General features: G+C 42.5%; 1 protein-coding gene across 3 annotated transcripts in view; it reads left to right on the forward strand.

Moving 5' to 3' along the window:
- LOC140495987 (neuronal migration protein doublecortin-like) overlaps positions 1–17,059 on the forward strand; it is a 174,796-nt gene that overhangs the window by 12,896 nt on the left and 144,841 nt on the right. The window lies entirely within an intron of this gene.

Genomic DNA, 17,059 nt, shown 5'->3' on the forward strand with positions numbered 1-17,059 from the left:
CTTTCGCACTGCAGAACGCACATAGATTTTGCTTTTCTGACCAACAGCTTCTGTTTTTGACAGTCTTGTAGCACTGATCATTAAATTGGAATGTTATGAAAGCTTCTCAGGACAGATAAGTGCCTGAGTAGTCACCTTCAAAATCCTTTTAGATGATGTTATCAAACACCTAATCTGGGAAATAATATAGTAAATTGTAGATTTGTTTTGAGATAACACTATAGTGTCTATCATCAATTGTTTACATGGGAATGTGCGGTGAGATTCTTGAAACTGATCATATGAATCATGGTGTAGGATATGCAAAAGAATTCCAACTAGTGATTAGTTACCTGAATGCACAATTCTACCACTTAGCTTCTTAAAGTCCAAAGGAAAAGAGGTCATCAACATTTGTATCATTTTACATGTCCAAACCATTGCTTACAAGGGAGGTTAGAGATAGTATTAGATCCAAAAAGAAGCATACAAATTTACAAGAAAAACAGGAGACCTGAAGATTGGGAACAGTTTAGAAATCAGCAAAGAAGGACCAGGGATTGATTAAGAAGTGGAAGAAATAGAAAATGGGAATAAGCTTATGAGAAACATAAAAACTGATTGTAAAAGTTTCTATAGATATGTGAAGAGAAAAAGATTGGTGAAATCCAATGTAGGTAAGTTATAGTCAGGAACTGGGGAATTTATAATGGGGACCAAAGAAATGGCTGACAAACTAAATTCATACTTCACTTTCGTCTCCACAAAGGAGGACATCAATAACATACCAGAAATGACGGGCAACACTGAGCAGGAGGAACTGAAGCAAATCTGCATTAGTAGAGAAATGGTGCTGGAGAAATTGATGGATTGAAGGCTGATATATCCTCAGGGCTTGATAATCTACATCCTGAGATATTTAAGATAATGGATTTGCTAGTGGATATCTTCTAAGATTCTTTAAATTCTGAAACAGATTGGAGGATAGCCAATGCAACCCCATTAATTAAAAAGGGAGATAGAGAGAAAACAGTGAATTATACACCAGTGACTCTGATGATGGTACCGGAGAAGATGCTACACTCCATTATCAAGGATTTTATAGCAGAGCACTTTGAAAACAGTAGTAGAATCAGATACAGTCAACTTGGATTTACAAAAATGAAATCAGGCTTGACACATCCACTTGAATTCTTTGAGGATGTTTCTAGTTGAGTTGATTGGGGGAGCCAGTGTATGTGGTTTATTTGGACTTTCTGAAGGTATTTGACAAAGTCACATGAAAAATTAATGTGTAAAATTAAAGCACATAGGATTGGGTGTAGTGTATTGAGAGAGATAGGAAATTGGTGAGCAGACAGGAAACCAAACGTAGGAATGAATGGCTCTTTTTCTGAATGCCAGGCAGTGACTATTGAAGTTCTGCAGGGATTGGTTCTAGGACCCCAGCTATTGACAATATATGTTAATGACTTAGATGAGGGAACTAAATGTAATATCTCAAAATATGCAGATGACACAAAGTTTGTGGAAGGGTGAGTTGTGAGGAGGATGCAGAGATGTTCCAATGTGATTTGGACAGGTTGAGTGAGTGGACAAATGTGGGGCAGGTGTAGTACAAAATGGATAAATATGAGGTTATCCATTTCGGTAGAAAAAATAGGAAGGCACATTATTACTTCAATGTCTGTAAATTTAAGAGGGGCATGTTAGTGACCCATGGATGCCCTCTGTGACCAATTGTTGAAAGTAAGCATACACATGCAGCAGAAATTAAAGGTGGCTGGAATTCCCTCCCTAATGGCCTTGATGGTCAACCCACAGCAGGTGGATTGCAATGGTTCAAGAAGGCAGCTCACCACCACCTTCTCAAGGGCTATTAGGGACAGGCAGTAAATGCTGGCCAGCCGGCAATGCCCACATCCCACAAACAAATTAAAAAAGGCAAACAGTACAATGGTCTTTGAGTACAGCAAGACGCCTTGCTGCAATTTTATAGCACAGTGGTGAGGCCATACGTGGAATATTGTGTGCAGTTTTAGTCTCCTTGACTGAGGAAAGATGTTCTTGCTATAGAGGGAGTGCAGCCAACATTTACCAACTTGATTCCTGGGATGGCAGGACTGACATATGAGAAGAGATTTAGTCAGTTATGATTGTATTCACTGGACTTTAGCAGAATGAGTGGGGAGGTGGTTTCGTAGAAACCTATAAGATTTTTAACAGGATTAGACAGGTTAGATACAGGAATCATGTTCCTGATGATGGGGAGTCTAGAACTTTGGGGTTATAGTTTAAAGCTAAGGACTGAGATGAGAAACAACATTCTTCAGCCAGAAAGTAGTGAGCTGTGGAATTCACTACCACAGAAACTGGTTGAAGCCAAAACATTGTTTTCAAGACAGAGATAAATATACTTGTGAGTGAAGGGATCGAGGGATGTATGAGGATGGTGGAATTTGGGTATTGAACTTGATAATTGGCCAAGATCATATTAAATTGTTGAGCAGGCTTGAGGCATTGAACGGCCTACTCCAGCTCAAATCTTCAGTGTAAGCAAATGGGAAAGGCTTTGGAAATCTGAAGCATCAAGGGACTGGAGTCTAGTTTAGGATTCCCTGAAGGTTAACATGTAGGTTCAGTTGGCAGTTAGGAAGACTACTGCAGTGTTAACATTCATTTCAAGAGGGCTAGAATACAATAGCAGAGATGTATCTGAGGGTCCATAACGCTCTGGTCGGACTGCATTTCGAATATTGTGAGCAGTTTTGGGCCCCATATCTATGTGCTAGCCTTGAAGGATGTCCACAAGAGGTTCACCAGAATGATCCCAGAGATGAAGGGCCTGCCATAAAGGGAGCAGTTGAAGACTTTGGATCTGTACTCAATGGAGTTTGGAATGATGAAACTTATGAATACTGAGAGCTCTGGATAGAGTTGATGTGGAGAAGATGTTTTCACTCATAGGGGAGACAAGAACCTGACAGTACAGCTTCAGAGTGAAGGGGCAACCCTTTAGAACTGAGATGAGGAGGAATTTCTTCAGCCAGAGGGTGGTGAACCTGAGGGTATTTAAGTTAGATAGGATCTCGATTAATAGGGGGAATCAAGAGTTAGAGGGAGAAGGCAGGAGAATGGGATTGAGAAACATATCAGCCATGATTGAATGGCAGAACAGACTCAATTGATTGAATGGCCTAAATCTGCTCCTATATCTTAGGATCTTATGGTTCAGTTGAGATGCTGTGGAACAGGTGGCAGTGTCTATTGGCACAAAGAGGTGGTGAAATATTTAACAACGTATCTAGTATATATGTAGAGACTCTGCAAGACCAGCCACTGGAATGATCATATACAACAGATATATGATTATAAAGAAATTAATGGAATCAATGGAAAGATAATCCTACAGGTGAGGACCAACTTCAATGACTATGCAAATTTTTGGATGTTCTTGGTTTTTGAATTTTGAAAGACTATTTTTTAAAATCTGATGCGAATATAAAACCTTGCACTGTGTTTCAGTTTCTCACACATTTCTTCTGGCCTTGTACCATTGCATCGACATTGCTCCCAGTCCCTGCCAATGCCACTAATCGTCAGGAAATGTGTAAGATCTGGTGTGGAGCAATCTCCCTCTGATAAACTATTGCAAGTACACATCTTGCAAATCTCTGAACTGTTGGATACATATGTCTGGGTACAATTCAAGCTAACAATTTTCAATAAATTGCAGACGTCCCCGACAGACAAGAGCAATTGTTTTGATTTTATATCCAACAAACTACTAACTGAAATCCTTAAAATGTAATACTGTGTTCCCAAATATAGAATCACAGTGAGTGTAGCCCATTCTGTTTTGTCCTGACCCTACATTCAAACTTTATGTTGGGATATGTGGGATAATTCCTAGTGCTTTAGGCTATTTCAAGATAACAAGCACAACAAGACAGGGTCAGTGGATTTCATATTGGAGTTGATTATCCTGTATCGCTGCCTGGTATTTCTCTGTGCTCAGCAATTTCGAGATAAAATTTCTTTGCTGTAGACCTGCTATCAGGCCTGTATTGTTCTGACCACACTATCAGTTATGTAAAAACAGTCCAAGATGACTCTGGTGATTTTCCTTTCCCCCTGTGATGCTTGTTAGCTCCTTCTAATAACTTGGCTCAACTGAGGATCTTAATGCACCTAACATGTCTCTATATACCAGTCAAGACCTTGTACCTGATTTTGAAGAATGGTTAAGTAACCAGAGTGGCTTAGCTATTTCCTGCCAAATAGATAGTATATCCATTATGACCACAAGCAACAGGAAAACCAAGGAATTCTTCAGAATAAAACAGGTATGCTACTTCTGTTCCTTTGTATGTTCTTGGTGTCTTTTCAGTTAATACAATAACCTGAGAACAATTTTACAAAATGATTATCTCTGAGAAATGATGTGTCTTTGTCAACGAGGGATCTACTTAGAATAAGGAGATTCTGTAACTGAAATCTAAGAGTGAAGAACTGCTCGTGTTTGAGGCGCACATGAACATCCAAATTGGATCGCCTGCAGCTCCAACGTTTTGCTTGAAAAGGTTGTTTGAAGGAAACTTCACTGGTGTTTATATACACTTTAACGAAGTGACATGCTTAAATATTGAGAAAGGAAGCCCAAATGTTATATCAAAACTATATCAATCCATTTAGTCTGTGACTAAATACTGCTGTAGCACAGGAACCATAGATGCCATGTCCACAAGTATTACGAAGTGAAAAGTGAAATTTGGTATTTGAAATCCTTACCACTCAAGCAGAATGATCAACGCCCAAAATATCTGAGAACATCAGCGGAGTTAAAAATGTTGTTCAAGATGTCACTTTTTTATGCTTACTTTCCAATTGTCATTGTGTAATTTGAGGTTACAGCTGTGTCATTACACACACTAAAGCTTTTCATTTTGACACAAAGTAATTATATTTTGCTGAAGTACATAAAATTCCTGTTTAACAGTGGAGGGTTCTGGTGGGGGGCGGGGGGTGGTGGTGCGGTGGGGGTCTCAAAAAATCATTGCCAGACCTTCTCACTTGCAATTACAAACGTGCAGGTTTATTTAATTTACTCTTACTCATTTTCCACTAAGTCTGCTATAGTGTTCAGAATTCCAGAAGTTACACAAGCTTACAGGCATGTCTTCTAGAAAGACCTCAGCTATTTAAAGGAATACGAGGAAAGGGAGTAAGTTAAGGCATGTTTTAATACTTCATGTGGTTCCCTCTATTATTTCTGGAAGCAATCATTAAAACATATTAAAAAAAATAATTTACATCCTGCTTCTTCTAATAATATTCACATATGCACTCACTATTAATTTTGTTTCTGCACCTGTGTGTAAGTCATTCCCTTTATTTAGAAAACAGAAAAATTCTTTGAAGTGTCACGTATGTGCCTGTTTTAAGGTATATATACAACAGTGTATTTAAATCAGGTTTGCAGACAAGGGCTGATTAGGAGTGTTCATCTGTACATCTGTTATGTCTCACATTTTGAATGTTTGAGAGTGATGCACTTAAAAAATGCAAACAAGACTTAGAATGCACAATTAAAATGCTTGTACCTCTCTGTTCCATATCCACTGGTCATGATATATTGCTTCAGCAATGCTGTAGAACAATTTTTCTTCCTCCACAGTGGCTGTTCTGACTTATTGGATCACAGAAAGGTAAATGGTCTTGTAATTAGGAAGGGGAGATTGGGGATGAGCTGAAATAGTACTTTGAGATAAAAAATATTGCCCCATGATGGATTGTAAAGATACACATGCAAGCTTTATTCTTCTCCCACATATTGTTGGAAGTCCCAATTGCTCAGTTATATCCTAATCTTTGGAGTAAGAGACAAACATTTTTCTTTAAAATAATTGGAGCAATTTGGTTAAATGTTCTATGATGATTTTATAACACTGCAAGGAGTACTTTCAAAGGTCTCCTCAATAAAACAGTAACAGCTTTAATGAATGTGCTGATCTAACAGTTAGAGCTACCCATGTGTCAATTAGCTAGAACATTAAAAACTGCATATATAGAAAAAGAGGGTTAATAGTTCCAAAAAGTATATTAATCCCGTATATAGGACAAGAATTACAAATTGAATGATTCTGATCCCTTTGTTGTGACAGAGGCAAGAAAAAATATTCATAAATCAATCATTTTGCTTAGGACTGCTAAGAGGATTCAAAATATTTTGCCAATAATGTTAGTGAACAACAGATTAGAGGATTTTCAGATATAAATACATGATGGCAATTTATCTCTGTTGAAAATCTACCTTCTCGTTTACATCAAAATACTCATGTTCATTGTGAATGTTCTACTACAGTGTATAGTGCACTGGTGAGATCACATCTAGAATACTGTGTCCAGTTTTACATTCCTAAATCAAGATAAGACAAAATTGCAATAGAAACAGTTCAGAGGAAGTTCACCAGTCTAGCTCCTGAAATGAGGAGGCAATCCTATGAGGATATTTTGGGCAGGTTGGGTCTGTATCCATTTGAGTTTAGACAAAGAGATGAAAACTTATTGAACCATTTTGGGTCCTGAGGAGACTTGACAGGATGGAAGCTGAAAGAATGTTTCATCTTGGGTGAGAGCCCTGAACAAGGACACAGCTTAAAAATAAGAAGTTTCCTATTAAAGACAGAGAGATCATGAGAATTATCTTCCCTAGAGAGTGATTGAGGAAGGTTCATTGAATATTTTAAGGCAGATGTAGATATATTCTTGATTAATAAGAGAATCAAAGAATTTTGGGAAATGCTGGGAATTAGAATTGAAGCCAGAATCAGATCATATATGACCTTATTGAATGGAAAAACACAGTTCAAGGGATGAAATGGCTTACTCTTGCTCTTAATTCAGAACTGGAGCAGATAATCTAGAGTGATACTTGGTTGCTGTACTAAACAAATTGGAGGTCCTTTTTCTCTGAACATAAAAATCCTCAGCCACTAGTTAAGGGAGAACAGATAGCTCTCTGTGTCCTTGACAGCATTTATTCCTTAATGAATACTGTTAAAAATCAACTACTGGGTTATTTATGTAACTGGTTGCTTATGGCGTTTTGTGCATGAAGTGATTGACAGGTTTGCCTACAAGACAACTGTGAATTGTTAAAATGAAGCAATGCTGTGAAGTCATAGAGTCATAGAGATGCACATCACGAAACAGACCCGTCAATCCAACCCGTCCATGCCGACCAGATATCCCAACCTAATCTATTCCCAGCTGCCAGCACCAGGCCCATATCCCTCCAAACCCTTCCTATTCATATCCCATCCAGATGCCTTTTAGATGTTGCAATTGTACTAGCCTCCACCACTCCCTCTGGCAGCTCATTCCATACACATACCACCCTCTGTGTGAAAATGTTGCCCCGAGGTCTCTTTTATATCTTTCCCCTCTCACCCTAAACCTATGTCCTCTAGTTCTGGACTCCCCAACCCCATGGAAAAGATTTTGTCTATTTGTCCTATCCATGCCCCTCATGATTTTATAAACCTCTAGAAGGTCACCCCTCAGCCTATTCAACTTCTCCCTATAGCTCAAATCCTCCAACCTTGGCAACATCCTTGTAAATCTTTTCTGAACCCTTTCAGGTTTCACAACAGCTTTCCGATAGGAAGGAGACCAGAATTGCACGCAACATTCCAACAGTGGCCTAACCAATGTCCTGTTCAGCCACAACATGACCTCCCAACTCCTATACTCAATACTCAATACTCTGCCCAATAAAGGAAAGCATACTAAACGCCTTCTTCACTATCCTATCTACCTGTGACTCCACTTTCAAGGAGCTGGTAACCTGCACTTCAAGGTCTCTTTGTTCAGCAACACTCCCTAGGACATTACCACTAAGTGTATAAGTCCTGCTAAGATTTGCTTTCCCAAAATGCAGCACCTCACATTTATCTAAATTAAACTCCATCTGCCACTTCTCAGCCAATTGGCCCATCTGATCAAGATTCCATTGTAACCTGAGGTAACCTTCTTCACTGTCCACTATGCCTTCAATTTTGGTGTCATCAGCAAACTTACTAACTATATCTCTTATGCTCACTTCTAAATCATTTATATAATTGATGAAAAGTAGTGGACCCAGCACCAATTCTTGTGGAACTCCACTGGTCACAGGCCTCCAGTTTGAAAAGCAACCCTCCGCCACCACCTACTGTCTTCTACCTTTTGAGCCAGTTCTGTATCCAAATGGTGAGTTCTCCCTGTATTCCATGAGATCTAACCTTGCTAACCAGTCTCCTATGGGGAACCTTGTCGAATGCCTTACTGAAGTCCATATAGATCACATCGACTGCTCTGCCCTCATCAATCCTGTTTGTTATTTCTTCAAAAAACTCAACCAAGTTTGTGAGACATGATTTCCCATGCACAAAGCCATGTTGACTATCCCTAATCAGTCTTTGCCTTTCCAAATACATGTACATCCTGTCCCTCAGGACACCACTAACATCAAGCTGTAGTTCTCTGGCTTGTCCTTACCACCCTTCTTAAACAGTGGCACCACGTTAGCCAAACTCCAGTCTTCTGGCACCTCACCTGTGACTATCGATAATACAAATATTTCAGCAAGATGCCCAGAAATCACTTCCCTAGCTTCCCACAGAGTTCTAGGGTACACCTGATCTGGACCTGGGGATTTATCCACTTTTATGCATTTCAAGACATCCAGCACTTCCTCCTCTGTAATATTGACATTTTTCCATACATCACCATGTATTTCCCTACATTCCATATCTTCCATGTCCTTTTCCACTGTAAATACTGGTGCAAAATACTCATTTAGTATCTGTCCACTTTTCTGCAGCTCCACACAAAGGCCACCTTGCTGATCTTTGAGGAGTCCTATTCTCTCCCTTGTTACTCTTCTGTCCTTAATGTATTTGTGAAAACCCTTTGGATTCTTCTTAACTCTATATACCAAAACTATATCATGTCCCCTTTTTGCCCTCCTGATTTCTTTCTTAAGTATACTCCTACTGCTATTATACTCTTCTAAGGATTCAATCAATCTATCCTGTCTATACCTGACATATGCTTCCTTCTTTTTCTTAACCAAACCCTCAACTTCTCTAGTCATCCAGCATTCCCTATACTTACCAGTCTTTCCTTTCACACTGATAGGAATATACTTTCTTTGGACTCTCTAATTTCTGAAGGCTTCCCATTTTCCAGCCATCTCTTTACCTGCGAAAATCTGCGCCCAATCAGCTTTTGAAAGTTCTTGCCTAATACTGTCAAAAGTGGCCTTCCTCCAATTTAGAACTTCAACTTTTAGATCTGGTCTATCCTTTTCCATCACTATTTTAAAGCTAATAGAATTATAGTCACTGGCTGCATTGGAGCTGGAAGTCTGTAAATAGGCTGCACCAGCATGTTTGGTAGACCTTTTCTCTGGGGTGAATGAGGAGCTGTATCCATTTAGGTTCCCAGTCCAAAGTGATACAAAGATATATTTAAATAACCCTCAGCATTGTTTATTTGGATAGAAAAGGACATGTTCATTCCACTCTCTAACCCCAAGTATGCTCACAATACCTCAGCCACTTCACCTGTTGAAAATAGGAAGAAGCTTTCCTTGTGATCACCACCCTGCCACTATGATTCCTAATAAAGATGACTCTTCCAATGTCAGTGAGTTGGAGATTCCAGAAGGTAAGCATTGTAGAATGCTGAAAGTTGTCATGGGTATTGGAGGGCTTTGATACTCCAACTGATTTACTGAGAGTTACACTTCTTCAGCAGGCTTTACACCTGCTATGAAAAGCTCTCAGTAGATATTTGTAAAAACCAGGGTTAGCACGGGGAAAACAGCCTACGTCTGTGTGGCTCTGGCTATAAGATGCCATTGCTGTTGGAATCACAGATCAGTCTGGGCAGAGTTGAAACTTCCTCGATAAGTATTGTTGATGTGTGCACATCGCAACTTCCTCTAGGTCCTGTGGTGCATCAATGACATCGGTTGAATCAAAGGCCAATTCCCATAAAGGAGATTTGGACCATAGCGAGGTGAGATGTGAAAGATTGGAAAATTGAGGTGATAGAGGCTCTGCAGAAATATGCTAATTCTGGAATTCCACAGCCTGAAATTCTATCTTCTCATTGCCATTTTACCCTTAAAATCTGTCCTCTTCTGAAAATATTGTGAAATGACTCAGTCAGTGCCCAATATCACCTGTCAGCTCACCTGTACATGTATCCTTCAAACCTGAGTCTCAATGGTGAATCCTGGCGGTGGTTTCACTATTGGACTATCGCCTCCTGGTTTGATCTTTTTGTCAAATGACATCCAGCTATGTACATTTTCTGGGAAGGATTATATAGTGAGACCAAACAGGGGACATTACAGTATCATGTCTGCCACTATGGTTGGTAGCAGTCTGACATGGTTGGATTGGAGAACTTCCTAACTTATATAGTTTGGCATTGTATCTGATATTTACCCACAGATTTATTTGAAGAATTTGATTGTGTCCTATTTAAGATGACGTGAATAAGTAATAAATCCTGCAGAATTAATAGTATATTTTAAGTACCGTTTAGTCTGTAATAGAAGTAACATGGACCAAAAAATGCAGCTTAATGATTAGGAACAACCATCAGATCAGATAAGGAGCAATTATTCTGCATGCAATGAACATTTCAATCAGTTTTATGCTACATTTGGGCAAAACGGATAATTATCGCACAACAGAAGAGTCTGAACCTCAATTAGCACTCTCTTAATAGATGATAATATGATTTTGGGGTTTTTAAAAAATCTGTTTTTAAGTAAACATCTATTTTAATTCACAGCTAGGAACGTACTTCTTTTCTACAGCTTTATATGAAAGTATATTTTACTGAATGATACAGCAGTCCTTAAAAGCTATAAAGGGAGGGAACTGTACAATTACTGATGTCTCTGTTGCCAAATGGAGTGTATTGAATGAGTGGTTGGTAGTCTGGGAGGAGAAAACTGTGAAACTCCTTTGGGCAGTGACTATGCCTTGTCCCTAGTAGCAGTATTGCAGTAGCCAATTTTTGTAACACACATTAATGGGACAGGAGAGAATTCACACATGTCATGTTTTGCTGCATCTAATTAGTTATTCAAAACAGTAGTGAGGGGTGCATGGGAGGCAGTGTTATGTGTGCAGGTCATGAGACGATTCAAAATAATATGCTTCCTCTTTAGGAATTTCAAATTAGTTCTCCACTAGGCAATTTCACTTTGTCTTGAGTGTATTAATTATCTTGACTTCAGCAGTACAATTTGCCATCTCTTAAAATTATATGAGACGGGAACTTGGGTGATACAAATCTATGTAATTAAGGTCATTAGCTATTGGTGGCAGCTGTGTATCTTCAATCTTTGCCATCATTCCTTTCCTATCGCCCAACCCTGATATTCATGTTTAACCTGAAGAAGCTTTTTAATTGCACATTACAATTTAACTGGATAACTCTTTCAGCAACTCGATCACACTCTCAGTACAATTGATACAGCCATATTCATCCCCACAAAGGGCTGCCAACATAAAATACTGTACTTTCTTATTTTGTTGTCTCACACCCAAGCACATATTACATTGCTAAATTTATGCTTGTATATCATGTGAGATGTGGAGGTGCTGGTGTTGGACTGGGGTGGACAAAGTTAAAAATCACACAATACCAGGTTATAGCCCAGCAGGTTTATTTGGAAATACAAGCTTTCGGAGCGCTGCTCCTTCATCAGGTAACTAGTGGAGCAGAATCATAGGACACAGAATTTGCAGCAAAAGTTCAGAGTGTCAAACAACTGATGCGATATATTGAACAAATCTAGATTGCTGTTAAGTCTTTCATCTTTTAGAATCGGTTGCAGGTTTGGATTCATTAATGTGTAAATCCCAGAACCTCTTTCAAGTCACATTCCCAAGATTTCTTAAGGTTTTATTTAAAAAAGTAACATCTCAGTTCAGACAATGAGTTAAAGGTGTGAAGTTGGAGCCTGTATATATTCCAATCTTGAGTCAGACTGGTTCTATTCCGAATGTAGGTATTTGTAAAATGTCATGTGGATTGACTACCTACAGACTGTGTGCTTTTTGAACAAAATAGAATGTATCTGCAAATACAATTCTGCAACTGCAAATTCACCCCATAGACGTATATGTGTGTGTTCTAGAGGAATGGGGTCTGGGCAAGCTCCTACCATTCAGGCTCCTCACTGCTCCCGGTACCTTTGTAGAGATGGGCGATGACGGCAGCCGGGTTCTGAAGTTCTGTGACTCCAAACCCACAGTAAGGGAAGCCGGCCTCCTGCCCAGAGTCTGGACGACATCATCGGTTTGGCTGTCCGGTGTTTGAGGCACTGGGCCATGGGGGACACCGGTGGAGGCCTCATGGTGATGGCGGCGATGAAGTGATGACTCTGAGAGGTGGGGTGGGGCGGGGGGCAGGGGAAGCGAGAGAGAGAGGAAGAGACAGAGCAAAAGAGAGAGAGAGACACACAGAATGATGCAAGTTATGTGGGAGAGTGGGTAAGGAGGGCAGTTAGGGATATAAAAGATGGAAGAGATGAGTTGGGCAAGAGAGAGAGGTGACTAGTGAGAGGGGGAGGTGGGCAGAGTGTGGGTGAGGAGAGATGTGTGGATAAGGAGGGTGAAGAGTGACCTTGCCACTCCTCCCCCCATCCCCCACCTGACCCACCCGACCCCGGGCTGACTGCTTCCTGGCAAGGAGAAGGAAAACTCTGGTTTCAAACCTCTGCTGCCTTGCAGTCAGACCCACATGTGGGAAAGCCTTCAGGAGTAAACCTCAAGGAAACATCCAGAGCCAGGGCCCTGAAGGCAGTCTGTCGTTATCTACAACCTTGTTCTTGCAGCTCCTGTGACGCTGCTGGTACTAAACCGTAATGGCTTTGCTGTTACTTTGGATTAGCCAGTGTCGTGGAGTGGGGGGATGTGCTTCATGGCAACAGCGTGTTCCCCATACCACACTCTCTACCATCACCACACCTGGAGAAGAGACTCCAGCTTTGCCCGCAGCGTCAACACAACACAGAGGGAGGGGAGCGGCTGATACCAGTTTTAAGTCATTGCTAGATTGGCATAGAGCATGATGCCAGGGGTTGCTCCCAATGGTTTGTCTGATTTTTGAATCCTACTGGACAGCTATTGCCCACCTCAAGCTGGGCAGCTGCCAGCCCGTAAGGTGCTGTCTCATCACAATCTGCTATCCTGATTGGGTGCTTGGGGATTAGGAATTATCCAAACAGCAGATTGCAATCATTGCACCATGCAACAAAAGAGACCAACTTCTAAACTGGGAAGTTGGAACTTCTGCACAATGATGACCGTCCCCTCAGGAAATCCTCCAGGATATCAGCGACTCTAGGAAATCAGCTGTCATAAATGACGAGCTCAAGGGACTCAGGGTGGATATAGCAGCCCTCCAGGAAATAAGGCTGGCAGGGGCAGGCCCACCGAAAGAAATGGACTACATGTTTTACTGGCAGGGGAAGGGCTCTGATGACCCCAGAGAGCAGGGGGTCGGCTTCACAGTAAAGAACAGCCTGATGAACACAGTAGATCCAGGCAGCAATGGCTCAGAGTGACTCATGACTCTTCACCTCAACACCACTACAGGCCCAGTCATCCTTGTCATGTATGTCCTGACACTGTCCTCTAAGCCAGACACGAAGAACAAGTTTGATGACAATCCTGCATTCTTCATTAGCAGCATCCCTAGGAAGGAGCAACTTGTTCTTCTGGGTGACGTCAATGCCAGAGTGGGTGCAGACCACAACTCGTGGCCCTCCTGCCTTGAGCATTTTGGTTTGGGCAAAGCGAATAAGAAGGGACAGCGACTGCTCGAGCTGTGCATTTACCACGATTTGTGCATCGCAAATTCCTTATTCTAGACAAAGCCCCAGCACAAGGTTTCCTAGAGGCACCCATGCTTAAAACATTTTCACCAACTTGATCTGATCCTAGTTAGGTGCACCTCCATCAAACACATTCTGCACACAAGCTCTTACCACAGTGCGGACTGTGACACAGACCACTCCTTAGTGTGTTGCAAGATTAGGCTGCCACCTAAGAGATTCCATCGCACTAAGCAACAGGGGAACCCTCATGTCAATGTCAGCAAGGTGTCCCAGCCAGACCTTATGCAACAGTTCTCAGAGGCTTTCGAGAGAGAACTTGGCGCCTTACGACACACAGACTCCACCACAGAGAAGTGAGAAACCTTGCACCACACATCCCTGGCTATCTTTGGGAAGAAGACCTGCAAGACACATGACTGGTTTGAGGCTAAGGCAGCCGAGATGACCCCCAACGTTGAAGCCAAGTGTGTCACCCAAGCTAAGGACAAGCGGTCAGCTACTGGGAAGAACCTGCAGATTTTCAGGGCTGCCAGATAAAAGGTTCAGCAGACTGCCAGGCGTTGCACTAACGAGTATTGGACACAGCTAAGTGAGGAAATTCAGATGGCTGCTATACCGGGGAACATTAGGGGAATGAATGAAGGCATCAAGAAGGCACTAAGACCAACTCAGAGCAAGACAGCCCCCCTAAAATCCTCTACTAGGGAAGTAATCACAGCCAAAGGCCAACAGATGGAGAGGTGGGTTGAATACTACTTTGATCTCTACTCCAGAGATCACACTGTGTCTGCTTCAGCACTTGATGCCATCACGTGCTTCCCACCATGCATGAGCTAGACGCAGAGCCGTTGGTAGAAGAGCTCAGCAAGGCCATTTTGACAGCCTGGCCTCAGGTAAGGCCCCAAGTAGCGACGGGATTCTTCCTGATCTGATCCAAGTGCTGCAAGACTGGCTTCCTGCTCCCATTGCATGAAGTCCTCTGTCAGTGCTGGCAAGAAGGAGCTGTACTGCAGGCCATGAGGGATGCCACGATCATTGCCCTCTACAAGAACAAGGGCAAGAGGAGTGAGTGCAACAGCTAGAGGCATCTCTCTCCTCAGTGCTGTCGGCAAAGCTTTTGCTTGGGTCATCTTGACAGAAACTGGCAGAACATGTACACCCAGAGTCACAGTACAGCTTCTGAGCTAAAAGGTCAATAGTAGACATGATCTTCTCCCTTCCCAACTACATGAGAAGTGCAGAGAACAGAAAATGCCCCTGCATGTCGCTTTCATCGATCTCACCAAGGCGTCCGACCTGGTCAACAGAAACGGCCTTTTCAAGGTTCTCTTGAAGATTGGCTGCCCACTGAAACTGCTGAGCATTATCGAATCCTTCCACAGTAACACAAAGGGGACAGTGCAGTTCAGTGGCAGCTCTTCTGAGCCCTATGATGTCTGCAGCAGCGTCAAACAAGGCTGCGTCCTGGCTTCCACACTCTTTTGGGGGTTTTTTTGCTGTCCTCCTGAAACATGCCTTTGGCAGTGCAATGGTGGGGATTTACCTTCACACTCGATCAGACAGCAGGGTCTTCAACCTGGCCTGTCTCAGAGCCAAGACAAAAGTACGCATGGCACTCATGAGGGACATGCTGTTTGCTGATGATGCTCCAGTTGCAACACACATCCAGTAGGAACTCCAGTCACTGATAGATCACCTCTCCCATGCTTGCAAGGATTTCAGGCTGACTATCAGTCTGAAGAAGATGAGCGTCCTGGGACAGGACACAGAGGCACCACTGGTCATCACTATCGACCACTATGAGCTCAGTGTCATCCATCAGTTTACTTAAGTTGGCTCTACCATCACTGACAACCTCTCCTTGGACACAGAGATCAACAAGAGGATTGGGAAAGCAGCCTCAACTCTTGCTCACCTCATGACTTGAGTCAGGACAAATCCCAAGCTGACAGTAAAGAGAAAAATGTCAGTCTCCAACACCTGTGTCATAAGCACACTGCTGTATGGCAGTGAAATGTGGACTACATGTGCCAAACAGGAGAGAAGACTGAACATCTTCCACTTGAGGAGTATCTGCCGTATCCTGGACATTTCCAGGCAAGACAGAGTGTCCAACACAGCAGTGCAATAGTACGCTGGCCTTCCCAGCATGTACACTCTGCTCAGGCAGCGGAGACTGCGCTGCTGGGCCACGTCCACTGTATGGAGGATGGCTGCATCCCAAAGGATATCCTCTATGAAGAGCTTGCACCTGGGAAGAGACCCACTGGGTGTTCTCAGCAGCGCCACAAGGATATCTGCATGAGGGTCGTGAAGGCGCCTGATATCGTTACGGAGTCCTGGGAAAGGCTTGCAGCTGACTACATGAGATGGAGAAGCACTCTGAACCATCACCTCAAAAGAGGGGAAAAGAAGCTGATGAGCACTGGGGCAGACAAACGGGCACACAGGAAGGAGTGCAGTAGATCAACGCCACATACAGCTGTGACCTCTGTGACCGGGACTGTCACTACAGTATTGGTCTCTTCAGTCACAAGTGACGTTACTTCAGGGAAGCACAAAGCTGGAACAATGAGGATGCAACCCATGGTCAGCCATGAGCGAAAGGGGTCTCACATATCGCACAGTCACATGTGCGCGTGCTTCTGAGGGAGTGAGAGATTGTGAGTATGTGTGCATGTGAGAGAGAAAGAGAGAGTGTGTATGCATGTGGGGGTGTGAGTTTGTGTGTGTGCACCTATGGGAGTGTGAGTGTGTGTGTGTGTACATCCTTGATTGTGTGTGTGTGTGTGTGTGTGTGTGTGAAAGTGATAGAGTAACTGCCTGTGAGAGGATGTGCGCATGGGTGTGAGTGTGGCATGTGTGTGTATGAAAGAGGGTCTGCGTGAGTATGTAAGAGTGTGTGTGTGTATGTGAGTGTATGTGTGCTTGGTGTGAGCGTGTGAGGGTGTATAGTATAGTGGGATCACCTGTAGTGTTTTATGAACCCAAGGTCCTGGTTGAGGCCATCCTTATGGGTACCCAACTTGGCTATCAGCCTCTGCTCGGCCACTCAGTGTTGTTGCGTATCCCAAAGTCCACCTGGGAGGAGGGTCACCCGTAGATATGGGGCTGAATGTCCATAACCACAGTCAATCCATGTGACATTTTATAAATTCCTACTTT

The sequence above is a fragment of the Chiloscyllium punctatum genome, chromosome 25, assembly GCF_047496795.1.
Source record: "Chiloscyllium punctatum isolate Juve2018m chromosome 25, sChiPun1.3, whole genome shotgun sequence".
Taxonomy (NCBI): Eukaryota; Metazoa; Chordata; class Chondrichthyes; order Orectolobiformes; family Hemiscylliidae; genus Chiloscyllium; species Chiloscyllium punctatum.